The sequence below is a fragment of the Orcinus orca genome, chromosome 11, assembly GCF_937001465.1.
Source record: "Orcinus orca chromosome 11, mOrcOrc1.1, whole genome shotgun sequence".
NCBI classification, from domain to species: Eukaryota; Metazoa; Chordata; class Mammalia; order Artiodactyla; family Delphinidae; genus Orcinus; species Orcinus orca.
This window is the reverse complement of record NC_064569.1, coordinates 9,021,844-9,039,684: the sequence shown is the minus strand read 5'-3', so window position 1 is coordinate 9,039,684 and position 17,841 is coordinate 9,021,844. Positions and strand designations below refer to the sequence as shown.

At 43.6% G+C, this 17,841-nt stretch overlaps 1 protein-coding gene across 8 annotated transcripts in view; it reads right to left on the bottom strand.

The window, feature by feature from the left end:
* ETV6 (ETS variant transcription factor 6) overlaps nucleotides 1-17,841 on the bottom strand; it is a 250,835-nt gene that overhangs the window by 109,519 nt on the left and 123,475 nt on the right. The window contains exon 2 of one of the 8 annotated variants that reach the window (XM_033408163.2): nucleotides 10,899-10,964. The exons of the other annotated variants lie outside the window; for them this stretch is intronic. The gene's annotated coding sequence lies outside the window, so the exon portion shown is untranslated. The remainder of the gene's footprint in view (nucleotides 1-10,898; nucleotides 10,965-17,841) is intronic. 8 annotated transcript variants of the gene reach the window in all.

The following is a 17,841-nucleotide window of genomic DNA, read 5'->3' as shown; positions in this document are numbered from 1 at the left end:
TGGAGGAGAGCCGACAGAGAAGACAATCCACTGACGGTCTGTGTGCTGACCCGGGGAATGCAAATGTGGACCCCCCTTACCTCTGCCGTGAATAAAGAGCCCGCAGGACATGAAACAGGACGAAGAAGCCCACTGCTATGCACTCATTTATTTTTATTTGTTCAAATTCTGTGTGTTTTCTTTCTGTGATGATTTTATTTTTATTTTTAAAAATTTTTGGGGGGGTATAGTTGATTTACAATCTTGTGTTAGTTTCAGGTGTACAGCAAAGAGTGAAGTAAGTCAGAGAAAGACAAATATCGTATAATATCGCTTATATGTAGAATCTAAAAAAGGCTACAAATGAACTTATCTACAAAACAGAAATAGAGTTACAGAGGTAGAATAAATTTATGCTTACCAGGCTGTAAGCGGGGGGGGGGATAAATTGGAAGACTGGGATTGACATACACACACTACTATGTATAAAATAGATAACTAATAAGGACCTACTGTATACCACAGGGAATTCTACTCAATACTCTGTAATGGCCTATATTGGAAAAGAATCTAAAAAAGAGTGGATATATTTATGTGTATAACAGATTCACTTTGAAAAGAGTGGAGATATATTTATGTGTCTAACAGATTCACTTTGCTGCGCACTCATTTACAATCTCACACTAGACGTCTATACTTTCATCTGTTCAGCGTCCACAAACTCCTTCTGTTTCGGGGAATCCCAAGATTGGCAGGGCTTTCTTACCTGTTCTCTGGAACATAGCCTGGGACAGTCAGAGGCACTTGCCCTGGTGTTTGAATCTGAAGGGAGTGACCAATTCCCCAGGATGGCAAGAGAGTATTCATGGCAGTCCCACCAGTCTCATACATTCACGTGTCCACTGGCAGCCACGTGCGGTCGCATTCTAAGAGGACTGTCCCCGGGGCATGATCTTGTCTGAGCTCCTGGAGACTGAGCCTACCTTGGTTTCTGCCACTTTTTTTTTTTTTCAGTCACGCCAATGACTTACCTAATATCTTTCCAATAAGAAATTTTCTGATTAGGTTACACGTAATTTTTGTCGTTGTTGTTATTTGCAGGTTAGAATACTTCTAACAGTGTTCTATCACAGAAGGAGTCTGGCTGAATATATACTCTTGTCCCCGTGTAGTGAAAAAAAGGACAGAGGCTACTACATCTAAAAACTACCTCCAACGTAAACCCAGATGTTTGTTCTTCTCAAAAGCTGGCAACCTGGTGACAGAGAAAATCCCAACTTAAAAAAAAAAAATCTCTACATTTACTAAATTGTAGGAGATAACAAGTACACCTCCATTAATCAACTGTGTGATAAATGATGACTCACCCACTGGTTCATTCATCTGGCACGTATTTTTATTTATTTATTTATTTTTTTTTTTGGGGCACATATTTATTGAAAGCCTTCTCTGTGCCAGAAAGAGACAAGAGGAGTGATTCCTCATGAACCCTCTTGTTTTGGGGGCATCTATGTAAGTACGGGCAGAGAAGGCTGAAGGTAGAACATTTGTATGTTACAGACACAGAAAAAAATATTATGGGCAAAACCTCTGAAAAATGCATGCCATTTGTTCGATACTGCATAAGACTATTTCGTACAGACTTTATCCACTCATTTAATTATCCAGCACACTAGGCAAACACAGAGGAGGTTAACTGGTCACTCTCTCTGCAATTCTCCTTACACGTTTTACCTCCATGAAGGAGTCTCATCAGGTACTGAACTGGAACCGTGAGAACTGCTGTGCAACCAGGTTTTGAGTATGAACCTGGCTCTCTGGGAAATCTGAGCTACGAACCATGCTAAATCTCCAGGTTTTCGGGGTATCATGCTAGCAGGCACCCAAGGTTATTACCTCAATGATTATTTTACCAACTCTGGGGAAATTCTTCAACAAGATATTATCTATCTTCCTTTTGGCAGAAAAGGGAAAAATAGCAGAGAGACAAGTGGTTGCATCACTTGAACTATGCCATTTCCATCCTGGAAATGTTTCTGTCTTGGTTCCCTAGGTAGAAAAGAAAGTGGGCCTTCTTGTGGGAGCTGTTTTTAGCACCTGATTTCTTTTTTGAGAAATCTGTTCCTTTCTTAATGTGAATGATTAACAAGACTAGCTTTCAAGTACAGTTTTAGATCAGAAACGAGCACATCACGGGAAAAGTCAAAGGAATTTTAAGGTTTTAAGATGGGAACTCAGCAGATTTGGCCCCGAGTTCTGGGGAAGGGTTTGTGTGCTAGCTTTTCTGTTGCAGTGATCCTCCAAGAACCAGAAAAAGTACAAGCTGAGAAACAGCAAGTCAGTTCCCAAGTGATAAAAAGTTGAATTTTGAAGAAGGACCTATTCAGGAAGGCACGCACGGACCAACGCAGTGACGCGTGTGTGCAGATACACGGAGGGGAGTCGACAGGCCTGTTTCCAGGTTTGCTTGAAGCCTAAATCTGTGAAAACACACAGCAAAGTACTGGATCTAGTTCTGAACTATTTGGGGCCCAGCTACAGGAAGGACCAAAACCACACTAATATCTACTTCCGATGTAAATCTGGTTCTGGTTTTTTGGAGATAAAATAACTACCAGCCCCAGTCTGACAGTTTGGCGACGTTCAAGAAGCTACAATAAGCCGCAGCCCTAGGGCTGTATGGCTTGAACGATCAGTTTTATAAAAGAACGATGTGTCCAAGCCTCTAAGACCTTTTACCTGAAATGACCCACAAGTAGGGCTCCAACCTCAGAGAAAGAACTTGGCTTTTATACCGTGCAATTCAAACCCAGTGGACACAACGCGGCTGGTTGAAAGGTGTTTGAAAGAAGAGTGATTTTCAGAAAGGAGACAATAAGAGCTCTTGGGCCCCTGAAGGGAGCTCTCTCTTTCTCTTCTTCCAGGCAGGCGTCAAGCAGCTGCAGGCTGAGGGCAGAGTGATTTGCCTCCATGAGAGGGTGAAAGGTGGACACGTAGGTGTCGCTCAGAACTTCAGTCTGGTTCCGTCAATTCAGCCCAAATACATACGGGGCACTGTGCTGCACCCCAGAAATCTAACACGGCCCTAGGGTTCAGGAAGAACACTGACCAGACCTCATTTTCTGGGGGAAAGAAAGGTTTCTCCGGGGGAAACCTCTCCTCAAATGACTTACAATAGACAAGATCATATCAAAACCAGGCGTGCACCAGGCCTGCTGCCTAGGATGACAGTTTCATTTACTGAGCACCTGCCACACACCACACGATGACTCCCAGAAGCTCACCACCCTTGCGTCCAACAGGCACTGAGATCATCCTCCCAGGGATGAGGAAAACGCGACCCTGTGACATTCAGTCTGCAGGGCTCCAAAGCCTACGCCTCTACCTGAGAACAGAAGCTCCAGGCTGACCAGAGGAGACCTAGACACTCACTGATACTTAAGAAGCATCTACGGGCGGCTGAGCCCTTGCTGCATTCTGGGGAAAGAAGGGGTGACCCGGGCGGCACAGTCCCAGCCCTCATGGACCCTCTGGTTCGGGGGGAGGATAGACTGGGCACCCATGTTCTAAGCAGGGAAGCTGAGAGCATGTTGGAAGCACAGTCAGGGTGTTGGCAAGTCCTCAGGGAAGCCCACCCTGAGTAAGTGACCTAAGCTGAGGCCTAAAGACCTACTAGAATGATACTGAATTTGTCTTGCTAAGTTAGAGGTAGGTGGTGGTGCAGGGGAAGGGCTCGGCGTAGAGAAGAGAGTGGCAACCAGCATGAAGAGGAAGGAGAATGGGATCTGTACAGGAAATGGGAAAAAGCCCAGTATGGCTGGGGAGAGAGCCAAGAGGCGAGTGGGACCCAGAGCCCGCAGGGCCTTGCGGGCTGCTGCATCCATGCCACGTGTAGCGGGAAGCTCCTGAAAGGGATGCGAAGAACACAAGCCCAGATGTGCATTTTAACACAATTAATCTAGGGGCAAAGCGGCCAGCTGGAGACAGGAGTGACCGCTCTTTCCTAGGCCTCCGTGGACGATAATGCTAGACAATGCTACAGAAAATTATAGTAAAGAAGGAGAGAAAAATTCTTCCCGCAATCCTCTCACCTTGAGTAACCACAGTTAACTATTTCCCTGCGTTTCCTGCTGGTCTATTTTTATAGATTAAAAAAGGGAGGGGGATTATTTTCGGGAGAGAGATTTGTATCCTGCCTTTTCAAACACCTGATTTTTAACGGCTGTATAATATTCCAGCCTGGGGGCCTGCCCTAATTTACTGAAGTGATCCCTTGTTGTTGGCGACTGCTGCTCTACTCGTCCACACGTACGAATCTCTGTCGGCATCTGAGTTTGTTTCCTAGTGATGGGTTTTTAGAAAAGAATTACTGAGCCAATGGGTATAAATCTGTTTAAAGGTTCTTTATCCATGTGGTCCAAGTGTCTCTTACAAAGGTTATGCTCCCTGTATTATATTTTTGTTCTCATGCCACTGCTGTTGTTTTTTGTTTGTTCGTTTCACTTGTATATGGAGGCCTCTTGTGTGAGTTGCTGAAAGTCTGGGGTAACCAGCTGTGTCAGGTATAAATAAACACCTCTGTCTCCCCACAACTCCATCTAAATTGAGAATTAACATTAAAAAAAAAAAAACCCTGCCAGTTAAAAAAAAATACAAATTGGTATTTTATTATTTCGTGTGTGTGTGTGTATTTATTTATTTTTTGGTGACTTATTTAATCTTAGTGCTCAATCGCATAAAAAGATGCTCAACATCGTTAATCATCAGAGAAACACAAATTAAAACCATGATGAGACCTCACCTCACACCTGTCAGAATGGCTATCATCAAAAAGCACACGAATAACAAATGTTGGTGAGGATGTGGAAAAAAGGGAACCCTTGTACACTGTTTTTTTTTTTTTCCCTTGTGCACTCTTGGTGGGAATGTAAATTGGTGCAGCCACTGTGGAAAACAGTATGGAGGTTTCTAAAAAAAACTAAAAGTAGAATTACCGTATGATCCAGGAATTCTGCTCCTGGGTATATATTAAAAAAAAAAAAAATGAAAACACTAATATGAAAAGATACATGCACTCCAATGTTCCCAGCAGCATTATTTACAATTGCCAAGGTATGGAAGTAACCTAAGTGTCCATCAACACATGAATGGATTAAGAAGATGTGATACACACACACACACACACACACACACAATGGAATACTACTCAACCATAAAAAAGAATGAAATTTTGCTCTTCACAATGACATGGATGGACTTGGATGGCATTATGCTCAGTGAAATAAGTCAGACAGAGGCAAATACTGCATGAGATCACTTACATGTGGGATCTAAAAAGCCAAACTAGTGAATGTAAGAAAAAAGAAATAGACTCGCACATCTAGAGAACAAATTAATGGTTACCCGTGGGGAGACGGAAGGAGGAGGGGCAAGATAGGGGTCGGGGATTAAGAGGTACAAACTACTATGTATAAAATAAATAAGCTACAAGGATATATTGTACAGAACAGGGAACATAGCCAGTATTTTCTAATAACTATAACCTTAAAAAGTCATGAATCGCTATGTTGTAAATCTGAAACTTACTGTATGTCAACTATACCTAAATAAAAATATTTTATAAAAATGGGCTTAATCGGTTAAAAACTTTTTAATGCTCAATCAAACGTAGAAGTCAGGACCCCACCAACTGGGACTTTTTAATGCCACTATGATGCAAGGGCTTAGTCCTGGCATGCCCGTCTCCACCTCACTGGAGATTCACTTTGAAATAAGAAATCAATTTCCATCACCCCAGAACTCCCTGGGCCAGATCCTAAGCTCCTTCTCTCACACCACTCTGAGCTCCCAGGCTGAGCTCTGACAACTCCATCACTGGTCAATTGGTTTGCACACCCAGTACTGGTGATAGTTATCCCCTTCAGCATCACCGTCAAACACAGTTAGCAGGCTTGGTGCCCTGCGCTGCAGCGGGTGGGGCAGAAAGTGGATTAAACAGTTCCCCACACTCCAGAAAACTTCGGTCGAAAACAGATCACAGTAGCTTGGACAGACCTGAAGAACTACAAGAAACAGAAACAGATCAGTACAGTCAAGCAGTCGACGGTACGTCGACGTGGACACGGTGCGACCACGACGCTTGGGGCAGGGAACTCCTGTTGCTACACTAGCGGCTCACTGACCATTTCTCGAATGTGATGCTTGCGTGGTGGTTTATCAGGTGCCACAGCAGGAATGTTTATAAACGTAGACAGAATCAACACAGGGAGCGACCTGATGAGGACTCATAACTAGGGCGGTGAGGGTGTCTTCCGTTCGCTTCTGGTGCCTGGGTGTCTCCCCTCTTGGGTTGTAAATTCCACGAATTAACAGGGAAATCCGTCCGCTCTTGTTCATCACGGTTTCTGCAGTGCCTAACATCTGCCTGGCACGTGAGGTGCTCAGTTAATATTTGTGAACACAAACTTTCGGAAAGACACTTTAACAAGTCATAAAGAGAGGAGTGTCTATATTTTATTCACAGGATAACCTCAGCCCTCACCATGGGGCCTGCCGCAAAAAAAGTCTGGTAAACGTTTGCTGTGAATGGCTAAGCTTTCTTCTATAATCACTTTGCGGGGGGATTAGAACTGGCGCGAGGGAGACCGTCGCACACTGTCAGTCTCCCTGCCTCTGCCATCGTTTCTGTCACTACCTTCCAAGGTTCATAGTACCGGGAACATCGGCCTTACCCTTCCAGATCCCAGCATCTTCCTTGACTGTCAATCAGTAACAGCTGAGCTCTAAAACCACAGTTTTGACTCGAGGAAACAAATGACCCTCAGGTGCAAGGTGACACGACCATACACGGGTAGAGAATTAGGGACACAGCACACAGTGAAGGCACCTAACCATGCCCAAATCTGCAGAGATCATGTCTTTATACATGGAGTTGCTAATCAGAGACACTCAGTAGAGACCTACACGTAGGAAGAGGGAGTACCAAGTCCCTAGCCTGCCCCGTGGGGCCTCTGTCCTCTAATGCATAATCTAGAATTCCCAGGGGTTGTCTAAAGCAGTGCCTTCCCTCCATCAGAGGCCACTTAACACGTTACCAGTTGTTCGTTTTCCCCCCCAAGTTCCTTCGAGGGACAGGGTGGTGGTTATGGTGTGCTCTTCAGTGTACTGGGCATGTCAGATAAATTATGCTTGAAAAGGTGGTGAGTCGAAACAGGTCTTACCGGTATTATATTTCAGATAGGTTAGAGTTATATGGGCTTTTGTGAGATAAACGGACATCTGAACACCATTTATTTACATTTGTTCATTTGTCATGGGGTGGGGACGGGACCTGCTCCAAGTACCAATAAAGTTCTGGGACGCCCATCCTAAGATGCAGATTGACCCTGTGATTTCCTATCTCTGAAGTGCTAGGACAGGTGTGCAGGACACTCTGATGATACAGCTTCCATAACCTCTTCACCCAAATCCAGCCCTTGACTTTCTGAGTTCCATCTGCACGAGCCCCTGTGTTCTGATTGTAAACTCTCTTGGGTGGTTAAAACGCAAGATCTCCATGCAGTTTCCCAGGTGGTGGGCTCTACTTCAGGCCCAGACAAAACAAGGTAGTTTGCCGACTAGGAAGAACATCACTCAACCCTGGACACGAACCTGCCCAGAACTTTCCAACTCACCCTGCTTCCTCATTTAACTCTCCCTCTTTCATTAAGAGCAAAACCAAAACAACCAACCAGAACACCTCTCCTTTTCCTTCCCATTCTTCTCCCGTCGGCCATTTTGGGTCCAGCTCCCAAAGCCCTTCCCCTCTGCTGTCAGGGCTCCAGACCTGCCCTCCTTCCCGTGACGGCAGCCGTGCCTCCCCGCTTTCTTCTCTTTCTCTCTCGCTCTCGGTGGCAGCACCAGAAGACGGAGGAGGACACACGTCAACACAGCAGCAGGCCGCTCCCTTTCCCAGCTTTCAGGTCAAATACAACCTACTGCAGCCCCAGAAACAGGGGTGTGTGCACCGTAGCCACGGGGGAGGGTGCTCCAGAGAAACCTTACCTGACAGGATTTCCTTCCCACACCTGGGCTTGAGATTCTGGGGTTTGTTTATTTGTTCTTTTGAGGGAATGAAGTATGCTCTCCTTATAAATACATGCTCTGTTCTCCTCAACTGCCATTCTTTTTCTATTAGAAACTTTTCTTCTGAAAGCCCTAGTATCCAGAGCTTATGGAAATGTGCTTTGAGTACAGGCTTAGCGGGATGAATCCATGTAGAAAGTCTCCTTCAAAAGGGACCATGACTCTCAATTATCTCTAAGTAGAATCAAAAATATGAACTAACATATCAATAAAATAATGCAGATTTACATTGGAACAGGGACGGCTAATGTTCTAGAATAGGAATTGTATGATAAAGAAACCACGCTCTAAAATTCTAACTCTCCGTCCTGTTCATTCTGATATCACTTCAAGAATTTTTCCGTTTTCGAATACTACTCAGCCATAAAAAAAGAACAAAATAATGCCATTTGCAGCAATATGGATGCAACTAGAGATTATCCTACTGAGTGAAGTTAGGTCGGAAAGAGAAAGACAAATACCATACGATATCACTCTTACGTGGATCTAAAACATGGCACAAATGAACCTACCTATGAAACAGAAACAGACTCATGGACATAGAGAACAGACCTGTGGTTGCCAAGGTGGGGTGGATGGAGAGGGATGGACTGGGAATTTGGGGTTGGTAAATGCAAACTATCATGTTTAGATGGATAAACAACAAGGTCCTACTGTACGGTGCAAGGAATGATATCCAATCTCCTGGGATAAACCATAATGGAAAAGAATATTAAAAAAAAGAATGTATATATGTGTAAAAAAAATTTTTTTTCCATTTTCAACAGATCAGACTCAGCACAGTTGATTCTCAGGCAAAAAGATCTTTACTAATATACATATATATGGACATATATACATGTATGCATATACATATACACACACACATATATACATATACACATATATATATATGGCTGTTTTAGCTCTTGCTGAACTAAATAAAAATTGTTTTTATGTCAACGAAGTAAACTTAAGACAAAGAAGTGACAAGGAAAACGGTAAGATCAAGATTTTTTATACTTAAATCCTGACCATGGCATGTCCTAAAACCGATCTTGGAAGTAGCATTACAATGTGGACAATCTACAGCTCTTCCAATATTATGAATCTAAAATAAAAATTTTAGACTTCTGTTGGTTAAAGATAGACCAGAGAGAATCACAAGACAAGGTTAAACCGAGCACTACCATTATTAGTTGTTCTTTTTAACCTTGCAAAGTGTGGTAGAGAACTATTCTGACTTGGTGGTAGAAGGGAGCTGCCGGCTTGCTGTGGTTAATATCAAGTTCATTAGTTGCCTTATAAAGGAAATAGGCACTTGCTTCCTTGACTCACAGTGGGTTTAATTCCCCCATAGCCCTAGGAATACATTTCTTAGAAATTTCCCTTTGGGGGAAAAATTGGTCCCCTTTAAATGTGTATGACAGAAACCATCCCCCCAAATCACCCATCACCCAACTGCTCTGTGGTCTTGGCCACAAAGGATCTCACTTCAGAGTAGGCCCAAGCCCAGCGATGGGCACAGACCTGATCACAGAGAACTCCCTTCACTGCTCTGACACCTTTGATCACTGAGTCATAAGATTCCCCAGGGAAGAAATTATTAAATTACATAATTGTTCTTCCAAATTCACAAGCGTTCTCTTGTGGTTTAAGAGAAGTGACTTGATTGCCGATTCTTTCTTCAAACTAATAACCTTTAGTAACCAAGGCTCCAGAAAAACAAACTCTTCTGTTGGCTGCCCAGCCTCCAGATTTTGGTTGTTCGTTTCAGAGATGAATGTTTCATAGAGATGAATCCCACCTTCCACCTTTCAGTGTTTGAGAGTTTCCATGCATATCATCCCAGCATCATCGCAGCTTTGATGGTGATGGGATGGCACACCGTATTACATTAATCAGCTATCTTTTTTGACTGCCAATGTATCATACTAGGGGCTTTCAGTATAGTTGGATGATTGACTATTAGAACTGGTGGGAACTCAAGAAGCTAGAAAGTAAGGACCTGCAGGTAAAGTCAGAGCTGGGTCCGGAGGCCAGGCTTCCTGACTCTAGGTCATACTCTCATTCCACTGCAACACAGTCCTTTGCTGTGAAAGCCTGTTTAAACCTTGTGTACGTTTAGTTGAAATTCAGGAGAACACCATGCATTCTGTGAAGAGTCTTGGTTTACTTAGAGGAACCCCAGTGGTTAAATAGGACATGTCATTGGTTATTTGAATTGAGACTGCATGATCAGAACTCTGTAAGGAAGGGGATCGTAATCCATATTTCTTGATTTCTTCCCCTCTATTTGCTGTGAGGATCCACTTTCTCATGGGAACTTTAAGCTCTGAGTGTAGAGCTGTCACTGACGCCATGTTGACCTGTTACCATGGAGATCGCTCTGGTAACAAACAAACCTGCCACAGTCCAGACACACAAGTGCCTCATTCTGACTCCCAGAAGGATTATTCTACCCCCAACGTCCCCCAGTTTAAAGTTCATCTCTGCTAGGATTTAGCTCTAAAGTTTTGGAGATTGACTTTTAAATGTCATTAGAAGTATAAATACTCAGAGACAAGAAGTAAGGCAAGGGTGTCTCAAGACTTTAACACAACAAAGTTCGCACACAGCAACTGCTCCCTAGGTTGGAGTTATGGACTCAGTTATTACATTACTTGACAAGGAACCAAAAGTAAAATGTGGGGGGAGGACACCACTGGAATTCCCACCTAACACTTAGTGATCATCAGCAATGCACTGTTGACACAGTGTCTACTCATTCCTGTGAGCTGTGAACTGTTAAAGCACTACTAAGAGTCAATCCCTACCTTTTCAGAAACTGGAGCTCTTTCCTAGATGGTGCAGGTCGATGGCAATGCTGTCACAATCAGTGTCTAATGCAAAGACAAATAGACTTGATGTCTGTCATCAGTTAAAGCCTTGTCAGGATCGCTCTGAGTCTTGTGCAAGTGCTCTGGACCAACCAAGAGGGTGGAACAGAGCCATTGCTTATTCTTTATTCACAGAAGTCAAAAAGGCTTTCTTTCTCTAGTGTAGAAAAAAGCAAAAAAAAAAAAAAAAAAGCTACATTTGTGCCTGAGACCTCGGTACCTTTCCAGAAGAAGGTCTATTTTAATTTCCCCTAAGTCTTAAGGTTACTGGCGGGCAGGCAGAGGGAGCAGGGGCTGTGGCGCATCAGGCTGACAGTGGACAGATATGACCTCCCTGTTAGGATTCCCGGGAGTTACAGAAGGGAAAGGGAGGCTGGGACTGCCAGGCTCATGTTCAGAAGCTCAGGCTTCAAGCTGGGCCTGGACCACATGCAGACATGAAGTTCTCTGGTTGCATTTATGATGGGCAGAGGCAACTCCAGCTCCCAACAGCGTGAGCTGAACAAAGGAGGTGAAGCTTCCTTGCTCTGCACAACTAGAGCTGAACCCGGGCCACTGCCTCGGTCCCCTGGGGACTTGATGGTCGGTGAACCTGTTAAGCACGTGGTTAGACACTGTCAACTCCCAACATCCAAGGCCTGGCGGTCCAGTTGGGGAGCTCAAGCCCAGTGGATTCAGTTCTTTCTCCCCACAGCTGCTCACTGACATTTTGCTGATCTGAATGAAGGGCAGGGAATATTAAACAGAGGCTAGAACTGGAACTTATTAAGTAGCAACTTTCTTTTCGTTTTAATTTGAACGGAAAGGATATTGAATTTCATCCACCTGTCAGTCATCTCACTCCCTGTAGCACCTCTTCAGGTCCTGCAACTCCTCTGTTAATACGGTCTTCCTCCTAGTGGATTCGCCCCTTGCGATGCTGCCAGGTAAGGAAAACATCCAAGGAATCATCCCATCCAAGGGACTGGGATGCAGGAGAGTGCACACCAGCTCTTACGCTAAACCTGCCGCGCCTCCCTGCTTCTCGTGTCCAAACCAAATAAATAATCAACAAAATAAATAATCAATCAATCAGTCTATTCCACACCCCCCACCTTCCTCACCAGAGGAGCAAAGGAGCGTAGCGGAGATTCGGTCACAGCATTTCAACAGTACTTTCTTTTCTTCCACCTTAAGCCCAAATGCGGAATATAGTGTAATGAAGAAAAGGAATTTTTTTTGAAAGAGCCCACTGGCAGCTAGAGGCCAACGAAAGATTAATATGAGAGACTGCATTTCTCTGCAGGAGAAGTGACACCGTTTCTCCCCTTACTGTGAACTCCATACGACACCTACTTAAGTGTTTTGCTACATTTGCCAATGTACTCTGAGTCTTTTATAATTAGACACCATCAAAATCGTATGTTTCTCTCAGATTTTCTCCAGGATGTTATCTGTGTTTTAAATATAAATGAATTTTTACCAATAAAGATGTTAAAAATATATACACACACACACACACACATATATATATACATATATATGAATTTTTAAAAATATTGTGGCCTTTATTGAAAAATAATTTTGAAAGTCTATATTCTTTGGGGAAGAAAAGTGAGATTAAGAATGGGAATGACGAGGAGAAATTCCGGAGCTATTTTCATGATAGTCAAACAAGTAAAAAAATGATAAAACAACGTTGGGCTTTAAACAATAGGGCACACACTGAAAGCTTACTTGAACAGAGGAAATTTAATAAAATCAAGCAGAAACAAGACAAAACATGTTCTTTCTGTAGAGACTTAAAACATGTCCTTGGATGGAAGCTTTCTGGTTATTTATTTAGCTCTTATAATTACCATTTACCGGCACAGTAGGAGCTCAGTAATTACTGGTTTTGTTGAATGACTATCCAAGTTTTTTCTTCCTTAGACTGATTTCCTACCTTACTCATCTTTGTATTCCTAGCACTGAGCATAGTGTTTCTTCAAATCAATGCTTCTCGAATAGAACCAGATTTGAATTTTCTTCCGAACAAGCCCAGATAGCCACAAACAATATTTCACAAGGAATTTCACAAGGAAAAGGATGCAATCTGGCACCGGGCACTGTTCTTACCCACCTGAAACACGGCCAGCAGACTTCTGTCCTATTTTGCAAGGTGTGGCCAGAGCTGGCCAGTGAGGTTCTAGGCCAATTTGGCCCCAGGATGAACCCAAACAGGCTCTCTTCCAGAGGCAAGGGGCAGGGCTGTATTTGCTCAGTTTATGCCCAGGTATACGATTTTCCACACTGGAAAGCTGCAGGCTTTTCTGCCATTACAAGAGCATGATGACTACGAGGTTAGTTTTGTTTCTTTTCAGGGACCCGGTATAGGTTTAACTCCACTTCTACGCACTGAGGTCAATTTCATAACAATGGACAACACAGACGAGATGCACGGAAGAACACAGGTTTGGGAGCAGACAGACCTGCGCTCAAATTCTGACTCTACCACTGACCAGTTCTGTGTCCTGGAGCCAATTACTTAATGTTTCAAAGCCCTAGTTTCTGTATGTGTGAAGTGAAGATAGTATCACCTACCTCTCAGACTCCTCGGGAGAAAAACAATAATGAGACGATTTATTAAAGCACCAGCAACACACAGTGCACACCCCAAAAACATCAGCTGTTTTGTTTGGGGACTTCCCTGGCGGTCCAGTGGTTAAGACTTCGCCTTCCAATGCAGGGGGTACGGGTTCAATCCCTGGTCGGGGAGCTAACATCCCACATGCCTCGCAGCCATAAAACCAAAACATAAAACAGAAGCAATATTGTAACAAATTCAATAAAGACTTTGAAAATGGTCCACATCAAAAACAAAAGAAAACAAAGCATCAGCTGTTTTGACTCAAGGCTAGACTTGTCACCATTTTGCATCTGTGATCTTCTAAACGGTATCTCATTTTTCTAGCTCTTTGGTTTCGTCAAATCAAAAATGGGTGCTGACAAGACTGTTTGGAGGCAAAATTAGTAATAGTTCTTCACTCATACAAATGGAAGATGAGGCGAAGAATAATGTGGCAGTCCGAAAATTACATATCAGCACATAATAAAACCTAACTGGCAGGACCAGTCAGCGTCATGACCTCTATCTTGGAAGCCTATTTGGACAAGGATACCCGCGATGGGAACGGCTTAAATAAACAACAACTTGGAAACATACTGAGTCTCCCCTGGAGCAGCTGGAAGAAGGTAAACCAAAATCCTGGGACAAGTTCTCTTAAGGAAACTGCCACGTTCAACCCATCACCCTAGTAATTTTCAAGTCAGCATTCACTCAGAAACACCCCGAAACAAATTGCTGTTGCCGACATATCTGGCAAGCCTCAATTTTTTTCTGTTTACGTCAGATATACTAATTAAAAGTATCTAGCTTTCTGATGCAAGTTTCTTCATCAGACAAGCTGTTATACAGGGGATATTTCTTCCTTACTCTTCAGAATAAATCCTGTAAGCAAAAGGCAGGGACCTCTTAAAACTGATTATACAATGTCAGAGTTGAACAGAACTTATTCAAGTCAAAGAGTTGGATTTCCCCCAATTTTACAGATGAGCAACTGAGGCTCAAAAAGGTTAAATAGCTCACCCTGATCTACAGAGCTATTGACTCACAGCCAGGATTGAACCCTGGCCTCCTGACCCCAAGTCCAAGATTCTTTCTGCCACACCATGTGACCCCCTCTAAACTTCACACTGTTATTTTCCCCTGCAGAACCCAAGCATGCCGCACACATATAAAATCTCTAATAAACATCTGCCAAACTGACCTACAAATTCTACAGTTCTGCTGTTTCAACCTAATGTGGCATTTCAATCCCCAAAGATCCCAATAGTGACTACAGAAACAGTGCTATCTGGCCAAGGCTTTAGAGGAGTGTATGAAGTGTTTTTGAAATCATAATCTAATTTCCTCACGACAATGTGAAACAGGTGTTGCTGTACCCATTTTAGAGATAAGGAAACCGAGACCAAGAAGTTAAGTGACTCGCCCAAGGCGACACTGCTCGTTTTTATACTGTTAGAGCTGGCACTTGAATCGAGACATCTGATTCCAGAACCTGTGCCTCTTCTACTTCATTAGCTTAAGCCTAATGAACACGGACCCCAAATAACACTTCCATCGTTCCTCCTCCCGGTCTGCTCCATAAAAAAGGGATTTAATTCATAAGGCACCTTCATGTCAAGTTAAAAAAATTCAGGCTGACTAAACTACATAAAATTATAAGTTCAGGTATAAGGACGTCATCCGCCCAGCGCAGACCCTCATTTTCTTCGATAGACCAGACTTCAGACCTGGCTCCCAAGACCAGAAGAGCACTTCCATTTACTGCCTGCAAGATTTTAAAGGCCAGTCTGAGGAAATGGCTGCTTTTTTTTTTACCCCATTGCTGAAAACATCTTCAATCATTGCTTTGTGTCAAAGGGGGAAAGAAAGAGGTCATTTCTGTGGGTCTTGGCAGCATGGGGCTCTCACAGAACCTATAAGCCCTCCGTGTAGGTCAGGATTGGGTGAAGCCACAAAGAAAGGCAGCGAGAGAGATGCTCCCAGCCTCCCTGCCGGCTGCTCGCAGAGCTGTTAAAGATAGAGATGGTGGCTTCTAATGGCAGGGGTGGGAGGAAGGGGGATGCAGAGGGCTGCGAGGGAAGGTGTGGGGGGATGGATATAATCCAGCATTCAGAAACCTGTCAGGATGGGATTTATTTTTGTTCTGTGAGGGAGTATAATAGGGCTTTGCCCGCACTCTCAATAGCTGTTTTGAAGTGAACCCGGCTGGTATGTCTTTAATTTGTCATTTCATTATGAAACTGTTTCCCTTCCAAGAAGCCTTCAAGTCAGGAAGCTCTGTCTGCCCACACAGGAAATTCCTTTGCTTCAACTTCCCCAAAAAGGAAATTTCCCTCAGAAGTGAGCCCAGCATATGCCTTTGAGCAGAGCTGTTTCAAGAAACTTTGGCAGCTGAGTCCTGAAAACACCCCTGGCTTGCTGGCTCCGACTGGGATGCTGGGATAAACAGTGTGGCTCTCTCCCCCCAGGGGATGGGGACCCCACTGAAATGGTCCCTGGCCCCGCTCTTCCTCCCTCTCCTTCATTCTCCTGAGCCCTTGTGCCAGCCAGCGCCCACCCTCCTGAGCTTTAATCCTCCAAGTCACACCCAGAGCTTTAACTCTCCACGAGGGAATCCGTACCTGTCACTTTCATCAAGAAATAGGCATCCCTGATTATTTTTAACTGTAAGTTTGGCAGAATTATTTAACTTTTTAAACTCTATACATGCATAACTTTGATTTAAAAATTTTAAATTAGTATCAGGGGGCTAATCTGAAGAGGAAACAGAGCTTGCACTGTTTGCACAGGATTATTTAAAGCAGAATTTGAGGTAATTGTGTGTATTAATCCGCTTCTTCCAAAAGGCGCAGACTCCAAAAAAAAAAAAGAAGAAGAAAAAGAAGAAACAGGCATCTCCGAAGACATACCTACATCATACACGGGCACTTCGACACAAAGCACTCATTCTTGTCCTCAAGCCCACACACACTTAAGACTTCTGGTAGAAAGACTGCAGAATTTCAAACGAAGAGGGTACACAAAAATAAAACAGCCAGTTATAGTTCCTAAAGCACTTGTATGGCCAAATGACCTTTTATCAAGGGTGGTGGGGTTTTTCTACACCAACTTCCCCGGTGAGGATTTGAAGTAAAACATGGACAGGGAGAAAATATCCCAAACCACAGCCTTATAAAAATTAATCTCTCAGACATACTGTGAATGACTAAGTGGGTGAGAGCCCAGAGCAGCTGTGCTGAAGTGAAGAATAATATATAATATTTTATGAAGCTTCTTAGTACAGAGGCATTAGCAGAAAACTGTGAGACTCACAGTTAAGTTTTTAATTTTCCATTTCCAATCACTTCATTAAAAAAAAAAAAAAGTTGTGAAAAGGAAACGACGCAGAAACCTAAAGCACAAAACGAAGGAGTGATACCGAACTTCACAAACTGTGTCACAAGCGATGAGACAGAGAGAGACACAGACAGATGAGGAACTAAGGCAGCCCTGGATTTCCACCCTGTACTTAGGACTGAACTTGAACGGCAGAGCGATAGGGTCTGATCTCATTACACTATTCGTGTGCCAGGACTCAGTAGGGATATTATTTACCGGGAAGCAGAGAGATATTTAGGGGACTAGCTAGACTCCTATAGCCCCCTGAAATCTGAATATATTAACACTGAGGTTTGGGGTTGTGGTGGATGCTTTTTCGTGGAGTGGATTTATGATTTTAGTTTAGTGAATGATTCTGTTTTTCTAAAACTTATGAGGTTTTAACCACAGTTGGATCGCACAGGGGGATCCAACACTATTTTTCAGGTTCTTAAGGAAAATGGTCTAGGGACCAGGTCTTTGGGTCAGCCTGGGAAGAAAGGTGCAGAGTGGAGGGTCTGACCTGCTCGGCCACCTACTAGCTCTGTGACTTTGGCCACGTTCCTTAACCTCTTCAAACCTGACCTTCCATCAGTAAAGTGAGGATAATAAAACTCAGTGCATAGCTCTGTTGTGAGGATTAAATGATATAATCCGTGTGAAGAGTCCCTATCGTAAGCACCGAATACATGGAAGTTACTGCTCCACACGGAGAGCTCTGAGGAATCTTTCTCCCGAGACCACACACCCACTCCTCATACGAGCCACCCACCCCCAGGCAGCCCCTTCAATGTCCACACAAGCCAAGATGTTCCTGGCCACTTCGGCTTGAGATGTGGATTAACAGCTCCCTTACACCTGTGCAATCCAACAGTTAGTCATCCCCGAGGTAGAGACATTTTGGTAAGAATGGTTGAAAAGCTTAAGGATTCAGAT